Raw genomic sequence first — 26,344 nt, 5'->3', positions numbered from 1 at the left:
TCTGTTGTGTGACCACAAGATTTCCTCCTTTCTTTATTGCATGTTGACAATATCACAAAACCAATTGATTTCAAGCCCAACCATAGTTATATAAGTTTCTTACAGTGAAGCAATTATTCCTTCCAGTACTTTTATTTTCCTCAACACTCCAGGAAATCCTTCATCACTGAATGTGCAGTTTTCACTTGGATGTCCGTTAAGTTGGAATCAAATTCCATAGCACTGTATTTAAAGACTCAAAGCATCTATTTACTAAGTTTACCTGGTCAGTCCCTAAAAATATCTACTTGTTATTTTCAGGACAACTCAGATTAGGTTAAAGATTTGTAATTTGTAAAAATTAAATATTTTTAAAGACATGATCAGGTAAAATAGTTAATATTTCATTTTAAACACATCTCAAAAGGGGAAAAATCATTATAAGGTACTGTCTTTTTACTTTCTCTTGAATATAACATGAATATGAATTTTAGATAGATCAATAATGGCTAATGGAATATAGGGATGGGATGAAATTGGAATATAGGGTGGGTAAGTGTGGTGTTCTCTTCTTTTTCTATGATATGATCATTCTCTTTGGGAGCAGGTTTCTTGGGGGAGGTTTCTGGAGGCAGTCTTAGTTTCAGTTCAGAGTAATAATCACCTCAAATACAGCCAGCTGATAAAAGTTCAAATCTTTTATTATGTTTTCCAAAATAGCCCAGTTATCTTTCTTTGGTTCCGAAAGCTCTTGTTGCTAATCTTCTGCCTCTGCCAGCTTCTGCCTCTGGCTCAACTCCGACTCCTGGCAATCTTGAGAACTGACTGACTCCACTAACTCAGCTCCTTTTTATGCTCTTTTGGAGGTGTAAACTCAAAGCTTGACTCCTCTTCCAAGAGTGGGATTATGGGAGGTGTGAATCTCATTCTTGTGAATCTCCCAAACTTGTGAACTAATGTATGTGAACTAATGTGTTAACTCTCAAAGGTGCAAACCCAAGCACACAAGTCAACACCTTGTTTCAAGTTCTGGCTCATAACAGGTAAGACTTGTAATCTTGAATACTTGAGTTCCAATGTATTCAAATTCAAATTAAAAATTCACATTTTTTAGCTGTGTGGCTCTGGGCATTACTTTTAATCTCTATCAGTCTTAGTTTCCTCATCTGTAAAAAGAATAACAACAGTAACTACTTCACAAGATTTGGGAAGGTTGTATAATGCTTTGCAAATCCTGAGAAACAATTATAATAAATGAAAAACAATGTAATAAATGACCTGTCATTGAAAGATAGATCAACCAGAGTATAGAATTTACAGATGCTTTCCTCATACCAACTAAAATTTATTTAAACAAATTAGAAACATTTTTGAAATTGGTTCCTGAAGGAGAGTTTGTTTACTAGTTTATCAAAAACATTTTTGAGGACCTATTATATAACAAACAAAATGAAAGATATTGGGCCATGTCCACAGATGAATAAGACAGTCTTTGCCCTCAAAGCAATTGTAATCTAGGTAAGGAAATCAAAGTGAGTTTAAAACGCTTGTTTTATTAGAGTAGCCTTCTCACAGGCAGCAGTGTATACTCTTCATTATAAGAACATTTGATTTTTGCCTTTAGTTTTTCTCTCTTTTTTCTATATAACAAATGTCATAATTCATTAAAATTTGACCATCTTTCCTGAAAGAGTTCAGATTTTGAAATATGACCCAAGTAAGATGGGAAAAAAACCTTCTAACAACCAAATAAATGAAACTATAATAGTAGAATGGTAAGTGGTAGGGTTAAAATTTAAGCATGGGTCTTTGTCCTCAGTAACATGGTATGGAAAAACCATTCACCAGTATAAGGTGGACCACACTGGATACAGAAAAGTGATAAGATGCGACTAGGTTTCAATGAACATAAGTTTGAAATTTAGCTCTGATACCTATGAGTTTTAGAACATTAGACATGTACTAAAACTTATTCGAGCCTCAGTTTTCTCATTTGATAAATGGGAAAAATAATAATTATACTAACTTCTAGAGTTGTAATAACCAAAATGGTCTGTAAAACTGAAAGTGCTATATCATTGTGACCTTTCATTTATCTTTTTTTTCATTATATTCATTCATTTATTCATTTATATCATCATCAATACTGCACTAGATTACAACCCTTAATAACTTCATACTTTGAGTGTTGACATTTAAACAAAGCTCTAACATTTACAAACTGCTTTAGATATATTATCTGATTGTTACTCACTACAATTATATGAAATAAACAGTCTGTTCTACATTTGTTTATTGTTGTTGTTGTTGTTGTTGCTGTTTTTCCATTGTTTCATGATGATGTAGATATAAATGTTAAAGGAAAATGATCACATTTTATCATTATTATTGTCATCCCTAAACATCTATTAGAGCATCATGAGAAGACTTCCTTTAAAAATAAGGTCAGTGACATAAGTGCTTGTCCTAGTGTTGGCTAATAGAATTTCTCAGGAAAATTACTACCTGATTAAACACTCACACACACAGCTTGTAACTTTGTAACCACAGTTTGGGATTTTATCATTTTTGATGGATTTGGTATGGATAGTCAAAGTGGTTGAATGATTAAATGATTGAACACAAAGATTCTGTTGGGTGTTGTAATAACTGCTTTTTGCTGATTTCACATAGAGACTTTCACAGTCTGTTGAGAGAATTATGAATTTTAATCCAATCTGGTTATGTTTGTCAGAAAATATAGTAAATAACTTTCTAATGCATAAACAAACTGATCCTTTATAATTTTTCTCATCCAGGGAGATATGAGAAGCTAACTCCATAATAAAATCAAATTACACATTTATTTAAAGTTAAATATTTTTTAAAGCAATTCATATTATATCCTTTGGATCCAGTTAGCTAGTCCTAATCTAAAATATGCTACAACTGTATCTTTTTCTAATAGAAATTCTCTTTCTCTGTTAGAAGACCAGTAAATTACTCTCTTTTTGGCAGGATATTTTCTATCCAAAGTATAATGAAAATGACATAGGGTTTAGAAGCAGTAGATTTAGGCTCTTAATCCAGATTTGCCACTAAAGAACTCTGTTACTGCACACGAGTCTCCTCATTAGGTTTTTCATATTTTCTTAGATACAAATTAGTCAGGATTGGAATAAATGATGTCTAAGTTTCCTTACAGCCATAAATCTTGGGATACTATGACTCCTGGGGGAAAAAAAAACTATGAATAGTGGTCCTGGCTAATGCTATTAATGCTTTCTCTTTAGTAATCAAAGCATCATAGAATAAATCTGGTTTAAATGATTTCATTGTTGCAGGCCATCTTTGATAATAATTCACATTTAAATATTTTTGAGGTTTTGTAATGTCATATCCTTTGATTTTCACAAAAACTCTATGAGGCATATCATCCCCCTTTTTAAAAATGGAGTAACTGAGGCTCAGATTGGCCTGGCTCTCCATAGCTATTATGTGGCTGAGGTTAGATTTGAATTTAGATTTACCTGATTTCAAATTTTATTTTCTTTCCATTATATGAGGCTGTTTAAAGTTGTCTCTAGGGTGACATCTGGAGTGTTAACTAAATTGTAATAAAATTTTGTGCTGAATTAGAGAGATCAAAAAGTCAATAAAAATTTATGAAGTGATTACTATGTGTCAGGAATTGTGCTAAACCCTGGAAATATGTAAAAAGGCAAAAAAAAAATTCCTTGCCCTCAAGAAACTCATAATCTTGTGTTTGTGTATGTGTGTGTGTGTGTTTGTTTGTGTTTGTGTGTGTGTTGAAGCAGTTGGAGTTAAGTGACTTGCCCATAGCACACAGTTAAGAATTGTTATGTCTGAGTCCACACTTGAACTAAGGTCCTTCTGACTTCAGGGTTGGTATTCTATGCACTGTACTGTTTAGTTGCCCCAAGTAACTCATGATCTAATGAGAAAAAGTAGAAAGAATAATAGGGATAAAGGAATGAAAAAAATAAAAAATAGAAAAAAGAAAGATAAAGGAGGGAAAAGAAAGAGAAGTATAAGAGAAAGACTACTCAAATCATCTATATATTTTATTGGGTGTGTCTGATAGGCATATATTTTTGACATTATCTTTTGCTCAGCCACTTATAGAATACTTTATCAATTATACCCAGGCATTAGTGTCTATCATTTGCCTTAAGTCCTTGACTTGATTCCAAATCTTACTAAGAGATCTATCTAAATGTCCCTTAAAACAAATCAAACATTATTCCAAATTAAACAAGCAGTTCCATAAAATCCTTTCTTTATCAGGACACAAATACTTATTGTAACTGTATACCTATGGCTTGTCAAACCTCTACATTCTATAATTTGATAAGCATCAAACTGAATTATTTATGGGGTATCCTTTTTCAGTAATATTAAGCCAAAACTTAATCTGATATCCCCATCCTGAGTTCCAAATACCATTGCTACAGGGGAATAGCATATGTAACCTCTCCCCTTCATAGGATTGATAGACTTCTTACAGGGAATTCACTCAGACACTGGGTAATTTGTGGTTCTTTTACCAACTGATTCCAGTTGTTTCCCAAACAAATGGGAGCCAAAATCCTTTAAGGTATAAGGTAATGATCTCATATTCTGTAAATACTTCCTGCTGAGAATGGGTGTTAAAGTGGATCATGTAACCCCAGGGTCCCATTTGGAGTCATTTAAGCTGATTGAAGATCCATTGGGTTGACCCACATCACTACAGCTGTCTAGTGCCAGTCATTTGAAGGTGAATTGCTAAAACAAACTTAAGAGAAGTATATAAAGTGAATACAAAGAACAGAACCCTCATTCTTGGGACGTGTTCTTATATCTTGCCTGAAGAGTCTGTAAATAGCTAGTTGGGTATTATCTTTTTTAGTAAGAGATACATTACAACCCAAGAGCAATTTTGAGAAAGGGGGAATTCAATCAGAATAACAGAGATAATTACAAAATCCTTCCTTCACATATCTTTTCATACAAAATTTTCAAAAGGAAACTATACCACAGGATACACTATATAAATACATGTTATTCCTCCATTAGTAACAAATTTAAATGAAGTTGACTTCCCCATAGATGTAACCATATTCTATAAGTTGCATCCCTCTAAGAAAACTTGAATACCCTAAAATCCTCTTCTCTAAACCATTATAAATGAGTGGGATAAACTGAGTGAAGATCTCTTATAAGGATGTGAGCCCAATCCACGTCCTAGTTATAATTGGAAGCTTTGCAATAACAAGTTGTGTTAGCTTATCTTGGGCAAACATATATTTCCCTTACCCCTTTTCTTTTCACCACATTAGCATTAAAATACTAATTCAATAAATAGTGTGTCATTATCTAGCATAATTAGCTTCCTTGTTCTTAGTCTTCGAGTAGATTTTTAGTCTCTGGGTAGATTTCCATGTATAGAGTATGAGACTGGTGTCCCTAGCCAATGGGAGTGAAGATCAGAAGGGGGTGGGGGTAGGAGCTTCTGAGTTAGGGTCTATATAATCCTGTGCACACATATGTGAAAAGTTGAATTCAGAGCAGAAAAAAAAAGGTCTCTGACTTTAATAATCAACTGATTTCTAATTATAAATGATTAAATAGTATTTAATAATATTTAACGAATGGAGGGAGCAAATGATAGATTACATTTTTATAATATTTTGCAATGATGATTCCATTTTTTTCAAATTTAACATTATTATTTAATTTATCTAGCAATAGAAAAACATTTATTTTATTATTTCTAGTCAATGGAAAATACTTATTTTTTTTTCTTTCTGTAGTGTTTTTCTAGGTAATTTTTCCCCTTTTCTCTGTTCCAAGAATACACACACATTCAGTGAATCAATGTATAGCTCTTTAACACACACTTTAAAAAATCTTAAAGGAAATAAAACATTCTAGAGGAGAAAATTCTGATAGCTCTAAAAGATGTAGATTGCTTTCTCTACAAGCAATAGGATCAAGTGGCTTTTATGTGCCAATTAGTTTAGAACATTAATTTCTCTACTTAACAACACTTTTTATTTGATATTATTGTATTGATTTTGTAATTTACTGTCCACATTATGTTATTTAATCATTAGCTCTTCATGTGCCACCAATTGTTACTATGACGTCTTTGAACACTTAACAGTTAATATGACTATCAGTTTATTCTCAGAAAGTCAGCTATTAACATTATTTTACAAAGGAATCAGCAAACCTGCCAATGACTTGATGGTAAGAATCAGGTGGGGTCATAAACTGCTAATCTTCATTCCTGGATCAGAAATAAGTTGATTTAAATTGATTTTTTTCTTTACCCTCCTCTATATTCCCTTTAGTGGGCTTCGATAACTGAATATATTCTCACCCATGTTATGTGTATTGAGAATAGTTCTAAAAACAGCACAGGAAATATAATGCCATATTAGACTTAAGATGATGAAAACATAACTAAATATTTCAAAATTGCAATTAATCATCTATGCTTGCAATTATATTTTTTTTGGGGGGGGGACAAATTACATTTTATTACTATGGCTTGGTTTTATTACAGACTTAGGAATATGTATATATGTATGTGTGTATGTATATACACACATATGATATCTGTATTGCAATAGGGTTATATGATATACAAGAACTTAATATCTAGAAAATTACAGCCCCCTTCACATTGTAAACATGCATGAAATCATAGATTCACAAAATTTTAGATTTGAAAGGGATCTCAGTGACCATCCAGTATAGGCCTAACTAGTTAGAGACACAGTGGGCCTAGCGTTAGAAAGACCCGAGTCAATTCTGACTTCAGACACATACTGATCACGTAATTTTAGGTATTATTTAAATTTTTCTTGGCCTCAGCCTTCTCATCTGTAAAATGGAGACAATAATAGCATTTATATTATTATTACAATAATAATACATTGTAGGGGTTAATGAAGATCAGATATTTGCAAATGAGTTCCTGGCATATAATAGGCTCTTAATAAATACTAATGATCACCACAACACACCCCACAAGAGACTATTCAAGCTTCCATTTGAAAGAGAAACCTGCTATCTTTGGGAGCAGTCCACTTTGTTTTTTGGGATAATTTTTATTGTTGGTCAGCCTTACCTGAGAGCAAGATAGAATTTTCCTACTTCAAATGTTTTGAAACTTCAATCTATTTAGTTTGTTCTCTGGGGAAGAACAGACTAAGTCACCTTTAAAAATTTGGAGTGTTCAGAGGAAAATGAGTTAAAATGAGAAGTCTGAAAGTCATTCCTTGCGAAGGCACAGAATATTTGTCCTTGGGGGGAAAAAAGAATCGGACATAGGCATATAAATGGCATTCAAACATTGGAAGAATCATCTTGTGACAGAGAAATTAGACATGTTTTTTGTTTCCAAAGGCAGAACTAGGATCTTTGCGTGAAAGTTAAAAAGAGACATATTTCAGTGTAAGAGAACAATTTCATAATAATTAGAGCTGTGTCAAAATTGTATGTATGTACTTTCCAATGAAGTAAGATCCTCTCATCAGGGAAAGCAAAGTCTGGGTGGATGACTTTTAGAAATGGCATAGAATAATTCCCTGAATGGAGGTAATGAAGAAATGGTGGGTGGGTAAGGTAAGCTCTAAGTCCTTTGCTAATCTAATATTCAGTGAGTCTTTGAAACAAGTAACTTTCAAAAAAAATATGGAAAAGCTGTTGCTATGAAAATTATTTTGCGGGTGGCAAGAGATACATTTTTATTTTAAGTGTTTTGTAATATTTTTGTAAACAGAAAGTTGTTCACACCAGTCACACAATGACTCAGGATACAGATGTTTGAAATCAGGCAACTCTGGGGGACTTTTTCAAATAGACAAGAATTTTCTGACAACCCATTGAGCCACCCAACAGTGCATGCCTCACAGCTTTCCCCTGCTGAACAGACCACATAGGGTGGCCAAATCTGTCAATTGGCAATATAAAGCAATGTTCATCGAGTTTAGCATTTGCATTTATGACAATGGCAGATGACTTGACTTTTAGTAATGTCTTATGAGCACACTTTCCGTCTAAGTATAATAGTCAGTGATGTGAATCTCACCCACAGGGAAAGTATCTTCATTTGATCTATTTCTATCTTGAGGTGGTGGGGGTTGAGGGGAGAACATTGCACAGCAACTAAGACCTTGCTCCAAAATATTCAACTCTAGCTCACTTCTTATGTCTAGTGAAGAAGGGGCAGATTCTTACTCATCAGAACTTAACAAAATTAGCAGATCTATTGTGCTCTGATCTTTGGCCCCACCTCCTAACCCACTCCCCTCAGAAACGAAAAGTCTTAGTCTTTCTTGATATGAGTGACTAGGAAGTCATTGAATTAAACACTAATATAACTCCTTTTTGATGCCTTAACACTCTTCATCTTTATCAGTTGTTCTAATTTCATTTTCCCTGCCCTCCTTCTCTCTCTCTCTCTCTCTCTCTCTCTCTCTCTCTCTCTCTCTCTCTCTCTCTCTCTCTCTCTCTCTCTCTCTCTCTCTCTCTCTCTCTTTGATGTGGCTACTTACTGCAATCATATGTTTGGAGAGCATTTGCTGCTAAATGATTCATATTGGGACCTTAGATTCAGTAATGCTGAGACAGAAGTTCAATTATTCAATCCATGAATGTTTATTAAGTGTCTACTATGTTCTGGGTCTTGTGTTAAGTGCTGGTGATATAAACAGAAAAAATGAAACAATCCCTATCTTTGTACATATGTAAGTATATTCAAAAGTATAAGTAAATTTATGTGGAAAATGAATATCTAGTAATTAGTAGACAGGAGGTAATAGAAACTGTGAGGATAGGAAAAGATCTCATATTGAAAATGGCATTTAAGTTGATCTTTAAACAAAATGGAATATACAAGGTGTTACTTCCATATACTTTTTGTGGCAAACCATCTTTCCCTTAAGACCTTCCATTCTCTTACTGTGTGGCTGCTGAATATTATATGAGTTGACTTTTTAAATCTTTAGGCATATTCTCTCTCACCCAGTGCCTCCCAACCTCTTACCATGTATGACAACAAGTCATTTCCCAAAGGAGCTTCTCTTTCAACAGTATTTGGTAGAGTTTTTATACTCCTATCTATTCCTGAAGAATTTGGGAGCAGTGGTTGCTGGCAGTGACTTGAATAGTTATGACAGAGAATAGTTGGTCAGAACCATACATAAGGTCAGTCTGTTTACAGTTGTTTCTTGTAATATTCTCTCTAAAATGTAATGTTTTCTGTTGAGGTTTTCTTGGGTTCTTTGGGAGCAGTCTTTGTTTTAGTCCAGTAATCACTACAGGAGTAGCGGGGGGTTAAAGTCCAAATCCTTTATTGTCTCCTTCAAAGTCTTCTTCTTCACTTGGGGCTCGGCTAGTTTTCTGGAGGCCTTCCAGATTTTGGTTTCAGTGAAGATGCAAAGGAGGAGAACCTGCCACCACTTCTTTGTCTTCCCTAATTCTGATTCTGGCTGAGTTTATATGAGCTTATATACTGTCTTATCACAGATGTGAATCTTGTGGAACTATATTAAGCACTAAGTACCTGTACCGAACTAGAGAACTGTTAAGCACCATGCTAAACAACCATTGTCTCTGTCAATTCCACTGACTTAGCACCTTGTAAGAATCCTTATTTCAAATTCAGAATTCTGGCCCACAACAGTTTCTCAGATACTTTGAGGTTTTAGGACTCTTGTTTTGTGACTCTATATCCCAAGAGGCTAATATTGTGACTTAATACCTAACAGGTTCTTAAGTGTTTGTTGAATTGATTTTTCCCTGCCATTGTCCAGATTTGTGGGATTATATATATATATATATATATATATATATATATTACACAAGATATTTTCATATCTTGTGACTCTTTAATGGATAGAGACACTGAATGATAATCAATGTTGTGACACACTGAAAATGACACAATTAATAGAAAATCAAATCATAGGCATGGTTTTAAAAAAAGCAGAGTTAACGTGTCATTGGCAATATAAATGAAGTTTAGTTCTCTAGTAATTTGATTACAGGTTAGCCATTGGTACTTGGTAGTCTGTGGCTATTATCTATTTGCATCCTCATTTAAGACTTGCCAGGTGGGGCCAGTTTTCATCTGGGAATTGTAAGCAGCTGTCTCTGTGGAAAATAAAAGTATGTCACTTTAAATCTTGAAGCAAAGCTTAAGAAATGTCAGTTTTCTGCCACAGCTGTACAGTGACACACATTTCTTTTGACCTGAACATGTCTCATCAATTCATGCTTATGAGAAAATGACATGTTAGACTCATTTGATTCCTGTTCTATAGCCAATCTCTCATATAAAAGGGTTATTTGATTGTCTCTTCAGTAACCTCTCTATAAGTACAAGACTTCAACCTCTGGCTGGCTAATATCCTAAAAGGTTGATGGAATTTATGAGCAGAATGCCCTCGATATCTTCCTGCCCCTCCTATTACTGCTGCATTAATTGCAATCTAATCAATTTTAATTAGTTGAGCCAGATCACTTCTAAAATGCATTTCATCCCTCTGTTGATAGTTCTTAATTTAGATTAAATAAGTCTCGTTTTCTTTTGGGTATTTTCAGACCCAAGTACACATCTGCTAAATCAATGTAATTTCTTTCTCTCCCATTGGCTTTCCACGATCCTAAATATATTATGTAGGGCTGTGGTTCTGTGGGTATGTGGGCTGTCTCAACTTTTAATAACCATCTGCAGTGTGAGTTCCATGATTACCAAATTATTACTTCCTGGCCTCTAAGAGTTTTTTTTTTTTGTTTTTTTAACTTTTCTGTATATGACTGCTTCCTTTACTCTTGTTTGGCCTCATCCTAATGCTGTAACCCTCCAAGGTTAAATAAAAAACTTCTGAAGGCACAGAAGAAACTTATTCCTTTCTAGGATATATTTAATTCTCTACTTGTAGAGGGTTTTCCTGTGAGGATCAGGTGCTATCCCCAATCTCCGTCCTTGGTCTCCTGAATCAAGCTCATCCTTTTCATGGCTTCAATTCCTTCATCCCTAATAACATATTTTGTAGTGATTTTTCATCATCAATTCTCACAACAGCTCTGGGAGATTATTAGTGCTTGCCTCATTTTACAGATGATAAATTTAAACTCTCCCTTAAACTTTTCTAAGGAAGGCAAATGAAGCTATTATTTAGCATCTCAACTATAGTCCATCCAGATTTGAAAGGCACTCTACATTTGGTTCTGATAGAGGAAAAATAAATACTGATAGTGATAACTATCACTCAGGATAAAAAACTCAGGATTTTATGATAATGCAACATAAAATAGATCATTAAATTCTATATTACAATAAAAATCATCTAATATCTAAAGAAAGACTTGGAAAAAAGTATAAAAAAACTCACTAAAGGACAATGATGATGATGATAATTGTTTAACCAGTCTACTTCCAGACAATATGTGTAATAAAACTACAATAATTCATTATTTTTTATTATAGCTTTTTATTTACAAGATATATTCATGGGTAATTTTTTTAGCATTGGCCCTTGCAAAACCTTCTGTTCCAACTTTTCCCCTCCTTCCCCCCACTCTTCCCCCTAGATGGCAGGTAAACCAATACATGTTAAATATGTTAAAGTATATGTTAAACACAATATACGTATACATATCCATAGTTATTTTGCTGCACAAGAAAAAAATGGACTTAGAAATAAGGTAAAAATAGCGTGAGAAGGAAAACAAAAATGCAAGTGGATAAAAACAGGAGTAGAAATGCTATGTTGTGATTCACACTCATTTCCCATAGTTATTTTGCTAGGTGTATCTGGTTCTCTTAATTATTGAACAATTGGAAGTGATTTGGTTCATCTCAGTGTTGAAGAGGGCCACGTCCATCAGAATCGCTCATCATATAGTATTGTTGTTGAAGTGTATAATGATCTCCTGGTTCTGCTCATTTCACTCAGCATCAGTTCATGTAAGTCTCTCCAGGCTTCTCTGAAATCATTCTGCTTGTCATTTCTTACAGAACAATAATATTCCATAACATTCATATACCAAAACTTATTCAGCTATACTCCAATTGATAGCCATCCATTCAATTTCCATTTTCTAGCCAATACAAAAAAGGACTACCACAAGCATTTTTGCACATATGAGCCCCTTTCCCTTCTTTAAGATCTCTTGGGGATATAAGCCCAGTAGTAATACTGCTGTATCAAGGGTATGCACAGTTTGATAACTTTTTGAGCATAGTTCCAAATTGCTCTCCAGAATGGTTGGATGCATTCACAATTCCACCAACAATGTATCAGTGTCCTGGTTTTCCCACATCTCCAATATTCATCATTATCTTTTCCTGTCATCTTATCTAATCTGAGAGGTGTATAGTGGTATCTCAAAGTTGTCTTCATTTGCATTTCTCTTATCAATAGTGATTTGGAACATCTTTTCATATGACTACAAATAGTTTCAATTTCTTCGTCTGAAAATTGTCTGTTCACATGCTTTGATCATTTATCAATTGGAGAATGGTTTGATTTCTTTTAAATTAGAGTCAATTCTCTATATATTTTGGAAATGAGGCCTTTATCAGAACCTTTGACTGTAAATACAATAATTCATATTGAGGAAGAGGCTTCTGATTTATCAGTATCTCATTATTGCATGAAGGTGATCCTGGATCCTTGATTCATCAACAGTATTAAGTTCCCCACCTTCAGTAATGAACTACAGATTGCTTGAGGTTATTAGTCAAGATTCTAAATAATAGCTTCTTCCACTTTAGAAAAAAAAATTTTTAAAGAGACTTTAAATTCATCATTTGCAAGATATTAGTAGAACAAAAGCTTGGAAATCTATAAGCCTGCAATTATATTATTGGTAATTACATATATGTTAAGTATATATATTGTAAGTATATAAGTTAAATATAAGCAGATTCTGTAGAAAAGATTTATCACCAGTTTGGCTGCAGGTTAATGGGGTTTTCAGCCATTGTGACTCTCAAAAAGCATACCATATCATGAAAGACATGCCAACCCATACTTTAGTAGAAGGAATTGCTTTTATTAAAGTGTGACTTGGTATGTATTTCATGAGATATCTATAGTTATCTTATATTTATATTCCTTCTACTAAAGTATGACTTGTTACATGTGTATATATATATATTTATGTGTGTGCATATATATGTGCATATATGGAATGTATACATATAAAATCTGTACTTTATACAAATCTGCACTTAATTTAAAATAAATTCATACATATATATTTAAAAACATAAATAAATGGGTTTGAATATATATGTGTATAATCTGTATATTCTTTGGAATAAGGAAGTAGTGATACAAAACTTCCCCCTTGCATATAGATGGACAACTCAGCTTTAATTTGTCATCCCTTACACTTAGCTGCAGTATCTGTCCATTAAGAGTTAGTGCATTTGTGTCCAAGACAGAATTAAAACTCATATTATTCTAAGTCTAGATCTTTATCTAATATTCTTTACAATGCCTATCAAACTCATCATTTCTAGGATTTCTCTCATACAGGTGCTGATATACCTTAAAAGTTACCCATCACTTTCTTTGCTCTGCCAATTATTTTAGCATTAGAGTCATCATAGTCATTCTCTTTCACAGATTCCTCCCCCTCCTCCAGCCCCCCCACCCCCATCAAATAGCTATTTGGATAAGGATAGCACAGGATATGGCTATTATTGTTGTTATTATGATCCTTGTCATTTTTTATTTCTACACCTTTAGAACACAATTAATTTTATATAAGACCCTGATCTCTTGCCTTGGAGTGACAATTGTCAATGGTTTCCAATTTGAGGGTGACTTACAGGATACAATTTCCCATCTGGATGATTCAGAGGTCACAGACATCCTGGAACTCTCTTTAAGGAACAACTTTAAAATAAGACAGTATAATATTTGTGTCATAAGAGATGACATGATATATGATTTCAAAATATTACACAGTTTTTTGACAATGTAAGCATGCTGATGCCTCTACTGCCTAATCCAGAGGCATTTATTAATTGATTTTCTATTTAAGAAAATTTTGAAATTGTCACTATGCAATTTTTCTCTCTTTACTCTAGCATCCTTGAGTTAATTATAAATGCACACTATTTTTATTTATCTAAGGTATATGATATAGGACACATATATTTCCAATAAAACAAATGCAATGAAGAAACAAAGAGGCCTGATTTTTTTTTTTAATGGCAAAAATATTGAAACCTTTCAAGGATGGTCCATGAGCAGGGTCACAATAGAGGATTTTTACCTGATTGTAAAATTAAAAGCATTTTTGATAAATGCTATAATTTGTAACAAGTAAATCACAGTGTCAGGAGGGCTGTGTTGGTATTTAAGTCACTTAATTTGTCACTTTAGAATTTTTTATACATCAATCTGTAGTCCTCACTTTTCTAAACAATTGAAAGATATGATGCTCAGAATGTGCTATTATGAATCAACAATTTCTGGTGAATTATCCTAAAAGTGTTAGTGAAGTTTTGGGTTTTATTAAGCTTTAAATCTTACCTTAAATGTAATTTTAGGCAAGTCAGTTAACCTCTGTTTACCTCAGTTTCTCCAAATGTAATATGAAGATAATAATAGACAATTCTAGGCAATACTACATACCAAGGTTGTTGTAAGGATTAATTGAGATGATATTTCTAAAATGTGTAGCCAAATGATGGACACATAGTAGATACTTAGTAAATTCTTGTTTATTTCGATCCTTATTTATAGGTTAAAATTAAAGTAAAAATTTGGCAATACCTCATTTTTAGAATATGTCTCTCCTCTCTCACAATCTATTCTTTAAAAATGATTTTCTGTCACATCACTGCAATGTATTTCTGTCAATTAGATATGATTATTTTGACTTTTCCTCTTTTGTTTTATTACTCAGTGTTCATAAAAGACCCAAATACAGGAATTCATTTCTTTGTTATTCAAGGGTTACAATTTATATGTTCTTTTGTGTTTTAGGTTCTTGTCATGAGAACTGGTTGGGTCAATGACATTTTGCTTGCTGCTGGCCAACAACAGCATAATTTAAGATGATGCTTTCTCTTATTTACACTTGGGTGGGTTAAAAGTGGTCACATCTTATCATTACTAATCCCTGGATTTAAAAAGAAGAGAATGTGAAAGGAGCCTGTCCTAATGGTTGTTGTTGTTTCCTTCAGATTTATATGAAATGATTGTTTCCTTGAGGCCCAAATTCTTTACCAAAAAATTCTTCATGTTCTGATTTATGAAATTTTCCATTGTGTTGATAAAAGAGAAAGGCAATTTTAGAATTCAGAATTTTAATTCTAATTATTAAATATTTAAATGCTTGCTATGTGGCAGGTGTTGGGAATTCACATAAGAAAGAGAAATATAGTCCCTGCCTTCAAGGAGCTTACAATCAAAATGGGGAAAGAAAACACAAAAAAGGAAGTTGGAACGTAGGAGATTACCATGAGTGCAGGAGTATCTTGTTCGGTGGAGTTGAACCAAGAAGAGTTATAGATATAGAGTGAAGTGAGAGGGAGAAATGAGTTTCCTCTTGCAATAAAGAAAAAAAAAAAAGAAACAGAATAAAGCATGTGTTGATTTATATTCTATCCCCATGGATTGAATCTTTTTTTTTTTTTTTTTTGATGCAAATGGCATTTTTCTGTTTAAAAGTCTATGGAATTGCTTTGGATCACTGAACTACTGAAAAAAGTCAAGTCTTTCATAGTTGATCATTGCCTATTCCTATTGTTACTGTGTACAATGTATTCCTGCTTCTACTTGCTTTGTTCAGCATTAGTTTGTGGAAATCTTTCCAGACCTTTCTAAAATAAGCTTATTCATCATTTTGTATAGAACAATAATATTCCATTACTTTTATATACTTTAACTTTTTTTCTGAAAGACTCAGAGTACAAATAGTTAAGACTCCAGTCTAGTTTATGAGAAGTTGGGAAACGTATCTGTGATACTCATTGTTACATATTCTTTGTGTCAAATATTGAATAACATTTGGGAGGTGATATTTCATGGTGTGCTTGGCATAACTAAAAAAGAATGCTGTAAAAAATAACAAATAAATAAAGTCTTTTTTTTTTTTTTTTTTTTGCATTTGCTTTCCTGGAAGTCTTCTAAAACTTCATTATTGAATGCAACAAATGAATATGATAATTAAACTTCAGATAGAAAAGGAGAACCATTGTATAATTGCCAACTATTGTCTTCTTAATCATAATTTACTGGGACAATGACCTATGGTAGTAGTTGGTTTCCAAATTTTTTGGTCTCATGACTCCTTTACACTCTTAAAAATTAGTAAGGAGCTCAAAAAACTTCTATGTCTATGGGTTACATTTACAAATGCTTGTTGCATCAGAAATTTAAAAGTTGTAGTATTATTGGAAAAAAATAATTTTAAAGTCAAAACTCCCGGAAAAAAGTTTTGAGGACCTCCAGGGATTGCTGGAACATATTTTAAGAACTGTTGTTTTAGTGAAACACTAGCATTACCAAGTTAAAAATTAGCCTCTACATTTAGATTCATCTACTAGGTCTTGATTTTTTAATTTTTTAAAACTAAATACAAAGCATCATTTATGATTGCAGCTGAATTTATTCACCTTCAAGAAAGCAATCAAGTTTTCTTCCTTAACCAATTCATATTCCTTTACTTTAGAATGTCATGGTTACTTGACTAACTAGCCATTAACAGTACAATGCTTGACAAGATACACTATCTTTTGTTAATGGAATTGAATGCAGACTATTCAAATTTTAAAAGTTGACAAATATGGAGATATTTATGTTTCTTAATTTGTTCACAAAAACCTTATGAGTTAGTCACTATATGTAGTGTAGGTAGTGTAGTATAGGTAAAATACATAAGAAAAATGAGGTTTACAAAAGTTTGATTATTTGCTTATGGTTTTAGAGGTAGATTTGAACCCAAGTTTCTATTAATTCAAAATTCTGTATGGTTTCAGTGATACTACAATTTCTCCTATATTACGCCTAACACAGTACCACACAAATATCACATTAAAGGCTTTTTGGTTGAAAGTTATTGATAGATTAACTTTAAATTTGCAGAGCACTTTGATATCCCATCTCATTGTTTTATAACACTTTGAGAAAGATACTATAGATATCCTTATATGATCTTATATGACTTCTTTCCTTCCTTCCTTCCTTTTTTTCTTCTTCTTCCTTCCTTCCTTCCATTCCTCCCTCCTTCTTTGCCTCTCTCCCTCACTTCCTCTCTCCTTCCCTCTTGCCCTTCTTTCCCCTCCCTCTCTTCTCCCTACCTTTCCTTTCCTCTCTTCCTCCCTTTCTCCCTTTCTCTTTCCCTAACTCCCTCTTTCTTTCCCTGCCTCTCTTACTTCTGTCTTTCCCTGCCTCTCTTACTTCTGTCTTTCCCTTTCTCCCCCTTGCCCTTCCTTCCCTCTCTCCCTTTTTACTTCATGCCTTCCCTTTCCTCTTTCTCCCTCATTCCTTCCCTCCCTCCCACCTTCCTTCCTTTTCTCTCTCCTTCCTTTCTTCCCTTCTTTTGACATACCTTTATTCAAGTGAAATGAGGGCTACACTATACTACAAAATGAACAACATAGCAATATTTTACATCACAGCATCTGAAAAATGTTGGAAATAATGCTTCAAGTGGACAGAAAAGCACACCATATATTATACATTGCTCAACAGTGCCCCTGAAAACCTAATTAAATTATTTGATTTTCATTTTAAACAGCCAAACAAGAAAAGCTGTTAACAGTTACTTGCACTGAAACCAAACCCCAAAGTATAACCTACATTTTCAAGATGAATTATGAGATCTTTGGGCCAGAGATTTAAAACCTGAAGGAATCAAGCGGCCACTTATTATAACCACCTTATTTTATAGATAAGGAAATTGAGGCTTAGAGAGATTAGATGACACCCAAGATTAAGCAGGTAGCAAGTAGTTGAAGCAGTATTTGGAACAAGATCTTTGTTAGACTCCATGACAAGTGTTCTTTCTACAATTCAATATTATCTTTTCTGTTTAAGACATTGTACTTGTTTTCATTGCAAGATATATGTGTGTAACTTATAGTTTTATTTTCTGGGTCTTTTAATCTAATTAGGAAAATAAAAGAAGCATATGAAAAAAAATGAGCAGTAATCAGTTTTGGTTTAGCTTATCAGGGAAACATTTGTAGAGGAAGTGAAAAAGAAATTGTATAGATTTAGTTGGTTTTTCTTCCAGAATTGGTTGTATAAGAGATTCCTAATGGTCTTACTTACAACCCTTCTGAATACCTTTCTTTTTTCTATTGTACTTTCAGTATAAGACTTTGGAGTCATTTATTATGTATGGATCAAGAGGACTTGGGGGGAGGGGAAAATCAAGAAAGGAGCAAAAAATAACATCACTTTAAACCAATTCTTAATCAGAAGGCACTGATTACACCCATACTTTTGCCTGGGGCTATCTGAAGCACTCCATTGGAACAATTATTTAGAAATGATATGACAATCACTTGTGAATACATTCATAGGCAGCCAGACATGGCCTTTAAGAAAATTCTAGTAGTGATTGTTGTTTAATCCATTAAACTGGTAGGGGAAATGCTAGCTTAGACCATGCATTTCTAATGAATGCAGTAAGCTTTTTTTTTTTTTTTTTTTTTAAAGACCAGTCTTTTGGTCTCATTTCTCAACTAGAGCTATAGTTTCAGACGTAGGGTTTTTTTTTTTTTTTTTTTTTTGTATTTAAAACATAGCCATTGCTATTTTCCACATGCTAACATAAAAGTTTCTGTCCTTCTTCCTACTGTCTTCCAATGACAATCTCAACCTTTTTCTTTGATTTCTATAACCACATTATTCCATTAACACAAGAGGAAAGGATACTGTATTATTTCTATTCTTTTACTAAGCACTTTGTGATTTTCTATGACAATCTTCCTGTGCTATTACTTCCTTTTGGGCCTCCAGTGGCACATGGCTAATTGAGACAGGGTTGAAACCCCATTCCTTCCTTGGTATACTATAGAATTGGATTGTTTGAATTTCAAATCTAATTGGATTTTTTTTTATATTCAAAATGCTTATAGATTTTTATTGAACTTTTCACATTATTTTGGGCTTTACAAATTAATAGTGAACATACAGACACACACACGAAAAAAAAATGTGAAGATGATTCTCCTCAGTATGGATACATGTATGTGCACACTTATGGACAAGAAAACTACTAGATCTGAAAGAAGAAGAACTATTTTTTAAGAGAATTCAGAAGGTATCACATCCAAATAGCAGCCCTGAATAAAATAAGGTGAAAAATGAAGGTCACTATGTTCAAAGGGATACAAAATATGCCCATGTCCTTCAATCTAGCCATACTACTGTTAGGTATGTATCCCAAAGAGAGCATAAAAAAAGAGAGAAAAGGACCCACATATACAAAAATATTTTCAGCAGTTTTTGTGGTGGCAAAAAATTAGAAATCGAGGGAATGCCTATCAATTAGAGAATGGCTAGACAAATTGTGGTATGTGAATGTTAGAAAATAACATTGATTGGGCTATAAGAAATGATAAGCAGTTAAATTTCAGAAAAACCTGAAAAGACTTATATGAACTGATGGTAAGTGAAGTGAGCAGAACCAAAAGAATATTGAGCCTTTTTTAATTGTCTTGGATCTTTATATTGCTGAAAAGAGATATCCACCCAGAGAAAGAATCAAAGCATGAATTCCATTTTTTCATTCCTGTGTTTTTTTCTTTTTTGTTTAAATTCTTCTTTCACAACATGACTAATGTAGAAATATATTTAGTATGATTATGCATGTGTATGCAATTGCTTGCCATCTTGGAGAGAAAGAGGAGGAGGGAAGAAACAAATTTGGAACTCAAAGTCTTATAAAAGTGAATGTGGAAAATTATCTTTACATGTAATCAGAAAATATAATAAGTGAGAAAAAAGGAAATTAAGTTCAACTTATTGAAGTAGAGCTAGGATACATATTTTTTTTTTCTGCAATGGTTACTGATAAGGAATAATATGAAGCTGAGTAGACTTCACAATCAAAACTAAGAGAGACAACAAACTTGTATGTCTCCCAAAAGAAATGAGTGACAGGATCATGATAACATGATTTGTTTGATCCCATCATGTTGAACCCTGATGAGGTCAAATAAAACAAACATCAATTTTCACTTAATACTGAAGGCTTATGTGTCTTATGCCCATCTATTCTCTAACACTGTCTTTCATTTGCCTAAACACAATACAATTTTGTGGATGCACCCTTGAAGCAAGTCTTAACATTTGATAGATTATGGCATTTTAAGCAGAAGAGATGAACAGAATGTGGGAGTGACAAAAGCTATGTGTGACACAGGGTACTGAACCAATAATAGACCTATCTCCTCCAAGCTAAATTCACATTTAACAAAAGTGGTGGCCCTGAGACAAGATGACTACTATAAAACTTAATGTCAACAGGTTAGAGTGGTTCTCCAAGTATGAATAGATTGTTGCTAACTTGGAAAAAAACCTGAGCCAACACACAGTTGGCAACAATGGAGCCAGAAAAAGATTAGGCAACTTTCAGAGATCGGATGTACAGTTCTGCATGTATTAATCAGGACCAGAACATTCAGAAACATCCACAATGTTTAGTGAACCATATGAAGAAATCCAGATACTACTAAACCAAAAATGAGAATAACACAGGGTTGATCAGCAGGATTTTTTTGTTTCTAAAAGCATAGCATTTAACTCCAACAAGTGTAACAAGCATGCAAAGAATAGACAGATGAAGGATTCTTGGCTTAGTAAGAAGGCAAATGAAATTCAGTTTTATTCTGGTACTAAGTCATAGTGCTATTATGATGTCCTGAAGGCAATTTGTGGGCCAAAATATATATGGTGCATCTCAAATATTCAATATTGATGGAGCCACATTGATTAGTGATAAGGACATGATCCTGGAGATGAGCTGATCATCTATCTCTTTAGTGTTCTCAATAGACCATCAACCAGCTGAAGTCATTGACAACATAGCTCAGACTGAAATCAATTTCTCTAGTAACTGAAGAGGTTTGTGTATGCTATTATGTTTTTCTTCTGTGGCAAAGCACCTGGTTTTGTTTCTTTTCCAGCTGATATTTAAAAGACAGAGAGTCTACTGCTCATACAAAAGCTGATTGAAATCTTCCATGTTCTATGACAAGATTGTCCTTCAGGAATTCAAGTATATCTCTACTGTTTATCTCTAAAAAGGAAAAGGAAAAGGAAATAGGTTGTCCTGTTGCAATCACAAAAGGGTTTGTCTCTTAGTCATTGCTGGCAAAATTCTTGCCAGAGTCCTCCTTAATAGGCTAATCCTTTATCAGAGAGATAGTCATCTACCCAAGATCCAGAGTAACTTTAAAAAGGACAGAGGAGTAGCCAATACAGTGTTTCTTGATGGACAACTCTAGGAGAAATTCCAGGAGTAGAAAATGAGTGTGTATAAAACATTCATTGTTAATTGATGAGTCTATATAGGACATTAATTGTTAATTGATCTGATCAAGGCCCCTGATATTGTCAGTCTTGAGGGCTTGTGAAAGATCATGGCAAAATGTGGTTGCCTAGAGAAACTTTTTATTTTTGTAAATACGTTTCATGATGCCATGCTTGCATGAGCTCTGGATGATGGACAATGTCCTCACACTTTCCTAGTCATCACTAGAGTGAAGCAGATTGGTGTGCTTGCTCCCATGCTTTTTAGCATAATCTTTTCAATGATGCTGTCAAGGGGGATGTAAATAGCATCAAGGTCAGCTACCGCACTACCAGTAAATTATTTAACTTGAAAAGACTAGAAGCCAACGCTAAAGTCAAAACTTAATATGTGATTTTTGTTTGTTTGTTTGTTTACAGATGATTGTGCATTCAATGCAGATTTTGAGGCTGAGATATAATAGATACTTTAGCCTGACAATTAACACCAAGAAATCAGGTTCTGATCCAGGCACCTCTGTAGCATCCCTATATGAAACTATCAATTACAGTAAATGGAGAATTTTGAATGTTATGAATAAGTTCACTTACCGTAGCAGTATCCTTTCCAGTGATGTTTACATAAATTATGAGGCTCACACATGCATTGACAGAGCTAGCTCAGTTTTTGGAGGCCCCAAAGGAAAGTGTTGGAGAGTAGATCTATTAAGTTCCCTAGCAAACAAGTTCTATAGAGCCATTGTGCTGACCTCATTGTTTTATGCCTATGAAACGCGGATAGTATATGAGCATCATGTTAGGAAATTCAATTGTTTCCATTTGAATTGTCTTAGAAAGATTCAAAAAATCATTTGGAAAGATAAGGTAGTGGACAGTGAAACCTTTTCTTGTGCTGAACTGAAAAAAACATTTGAACTCTATTGCAGAAAGTACAACTCTGATGATCTGGCCATATTGTTCAAATGTATATTTGCTTAAAAGACTATTTTATAGAGAATTCACACAAGGAAAGTATGAGATGTCAGAAGAAATGATACAAGGATGCTCTCAAGGGCTCTTTGAAGAACTGCTATCAATTGTAAGTCAGGTTAGAGAGGTAGAAATTTAACTAATAGAGAACAGTATCATGGAATCTAAGGAAGGTGAAGGTATGTAGGCAAAAGAAATAGTATGTAGAATTAAAAGTTTCAAAGAGATCAAGTATGAAAAAAAAAAGAAAAAATAGATCTATCCATTTCATCAGTTAAGAGATCATTGGTAGCTTTGCAGAAAATAGTGTTAGTAATGTGGTACTACAATCTAGGGGGAGTAGAAATGAATGGGAAGAAAGATGCATTTTAGAACTTTGGTTGTGAAATGGTTGAGCAACAGAGGATGATATCTTGAAAGAATGGCAAGCGTGCATAAGCTTGCATAAAATAGAGAAAGAGAAGGTTAATGAATTGGGCTTACAACTAAAAATGCTGGAAAAGGAACAAATTAAAACCCCACCAGTCAAACACTAAACTTGAAATTCTAAAAATAAAAGGAGAGATCAATAAAATTGAAAGTAAAAAAAAAAATCAGTTCAATTAATAAAACTAAGAGTTGGTTCTATGAAAAAAACAACCAAATAGACAAACCCTTAGTAAATCTGATTAAAAAATGGAAAGAAGAAAATCAAATTGTTAGTCTTAAAAATGAAAAGGGAGAATTCACCACTAATGAAGAGGAAATTAGAGCAATAATTAGGAATTACTTTGCCCAACTTTATGCTAATAAATTTGATAACTTAAATGAAATGGAAAAATACCTTCAAAATATAGCTTGCCCAGATTAACAGAGGAAGAAGTAAATAGTCTCAACAGTCCCATAAAAGAAATAGAACACGCTATTAACCAACTCCCTACGAAAAGATCTCCAGGACCAGATGGATTTACTTGTGAATTCTACCAAACATTTAAAGGACAATTAACTTCAAAGCTATATAAACTATTTGAAAAAAATATGGATTGAAGAATGTCTGCCAAATTCATTTTCATGACACAGACATGGTACTGATACCTAAACCACCTAGGTTGAAAACAGAGAAAGAAAATTATATACCAATCTGCATAATGAATATTGATGCTAAAATCTTAAATAAAATATTAGCAAAAAGATTACAGAAAATCATCCCCAGGATAATACATATGACCAAGCAAGTTTTATACCAGGAATTCAGGGCTGGTTCAATATTATGAAAACTATTAGCATAATTGATTATATCAATAACCAAATTAACAAAAATCATATGATCATCTCAATAGATGCGGAAAAAGCTTTTGATAAAATCCAACATCCATTCCTAATAAAAACACATGAGAGGATGGAAATAAATTGACTTTTCCTTAAAATAGTCAGAAGCATATATTTAAAACTGTCAGTAAGCATCATATGCAATGGGGAAATACTGGAACCTTTCCCAGTAAGATCAGGAATGAAACAAGGTTGCCCACTATCACCATTATTATTCAATATTGTATTAGAAATGCTGGCCTCAGCAATAAGAGTTGAGAAAGAGATTAAAGGAATTAGAGTAGGTAATGAGGAAACCAAACTATCACTCTTTGCAGATGATATGATGGTATACTTAAAGAACCCCAGAGATTCTATTAAAATGGTATTAGAAATAATTCATAACTTTAGCAAAGTTGCAGGATACAAAATAAATCCCCATAAATCTTCAGCATTTTTATACATCACCAACAAAATCCAACAGCAAGAGATATAAAGAGAAATTCCATTCAAAATAACTGTAGATAGCATAAAATATTTGGGAATCTATCTATCAAAGGAAAGTCAGGAATTATATGAGCAAAATTACAAAACACTTTCCAAACAAATAAAGTCAGATTTAAATAATTGGAAAAATATTAAGTGTTTGTGGATAGGCTGAGCGAATATAATAAAGATGACAATACTCCCTAAACTAATCTATTTATTTCATGCCATAACAAAGATTTAAATTTTAACGTTTAAAAAGTGCACTTTAATTTTTTGCTCATTATGTCAAAGAAGAGTCAAAGAAAACAAACTAACAGGAAAAACAAATGGTCTGCTTTTTTTGGAGGGGGAAGGGAGGGAGCTGGATGGTATTATTGAGCTTCCTCTACAGACTGCAGAGGGCAGCAGCTAGGCACTAGCAGGATAGCAATGGCTGAGCTGCTTCTTTGCTCTAAGCCTCTGAGAGTGTGCTGAGACACTGTGGGTGGGTGTGGCCAGGTCCCAAGAGACCCTAGCTTTTCAGGGTTATAGTCTTCAACCCTGTGTTTTTAGCTTCTCTGCTTGTCTACTGGCTTGCTGCCAGGGCAAAGTAGCAATTCTATATTAAAGCTCTCTCCACAGAAATGGCTGAGATCACACTCCACCCGGATCCAGTCTGCTCAGCTGTGAGCTGCCTGCCTTACTCTGTCTGCTGTGCTGCTGCTACCTGCCTTCAGTCTGTGCCAGATCTAACTGTACCCATCTGCAAGTAAAAACAAACCTTTTCTGGCGAATTTCAAGGATATCTTCTCTTGTAATTATTTGTATTTTTTTTTTTTTCAGTTAAGCACTAATTCTGAGGCTTGTCATGAAATAATTATTCGGAGAGAAAACATGGAGCTTAAATAGATGTGTGCATCCTCTCCGCCATCTTGGCTGGAAGTCTGAATATTTACAAATAAAAATAATTCCTATGTTTATTAAAAAAAAATTGTATACTATTCCAGTTGAACTGAAATGTATTTTTTTCTTAGTCATTTCTTTTTCTAAGTCTATTTCCATCTTCCAAAGATTAAAAATAATAATTAGATTTTTAGTTTAATGCTGCAACAGACTTTGGAATAGTTACATTAGGATTTTCTATTTGTGTGTACACTAAGAATTCACTTCATTCTAACACTATAATTGAAAGTCTTTTATATGATAAATTCAGTATAATTACAGAGCTAGAACATAGTAAATACTACATGGTAAAAAGTAATTTGAAAACAGAAAGTGATTTTTAATCTTTACTGTTTCATTTTTTAAAATTACATATTTTCCATTTATTCTATTTTAAATATTTTTGGAGATGTCTCCTTAGGAAGGCAGGAAGTAGATGCATGCTGCAGTTGTTCCTCTAAGATGATATCCTCTGTTTCCCAATGGAGATGTTTATTCTTACAGTCAAAATTTGGGGCAAAATATGTTTGGGCCTTTCTTCTAAAATGGAAGATAAAAATTATTTTAATTAGAGTAAAGTATATCTTCGTATTATGATTCATTTAATAATATGTGTCAGATATAAGATTTAAATCTAGTCTTCGCGTAGTTTTGGGTCATTTCTCTAGTTACTACTCATTGGTATTTGAAAGACAAATAATTTGGAGTTAGATGTTAAAGAGCTATATAAAGCATCTTAAAATTCCCAAATTGGGAATTACCCCATCATACTGAGCTTAAAACAAGCCATTCCTTCAAACCACCAAAATAAATAAGACAGTCACAAAAGAATTGATAATATATCCAAATATAAAAAGTAAATGTATTGAACTTTGTGAGTCCCTTATAATTGGTCTTTAATGTTTACTTTTTATTTCTCCTGAATATTATATGTCAAAACTTCTGTTCACTTCTGCTATTTTCATCTAAAATATCTGAAAGACTTTTTGTCAGTTAAATATTCATTTTTTTTTATTCAGGATTATACTGAACTTTTCTATGAAGTTATTCTTGGTCATAATCCCAGCTCGTCTCTTCTGCAAAATATACCATTTCAAGATCTATGTTTTTTCAACATAATAACTGCTAGTCTTCTGTAATCCTTGGCATATCTCCATATTTTTTCCTTGTTTCTTTCAATATTTTCT

Source organism: Sarcophilus harrisii, chromosome 5 (assembly GCF_902635505.1).
Source record: "Sarcophilus harrisii chromosome 5, mSarHar1.11, whole genome shotgun sequence".
Lineage (NCBI taxonomy): Eukaryota > Metazoa > Chordata > Mammalia > Dasyuromorphia > Dasyuridae > Sarcophilus > Sarcophilus harrisii.
This window is presented reverse-complemented; position numbering follows the sequence as displayed.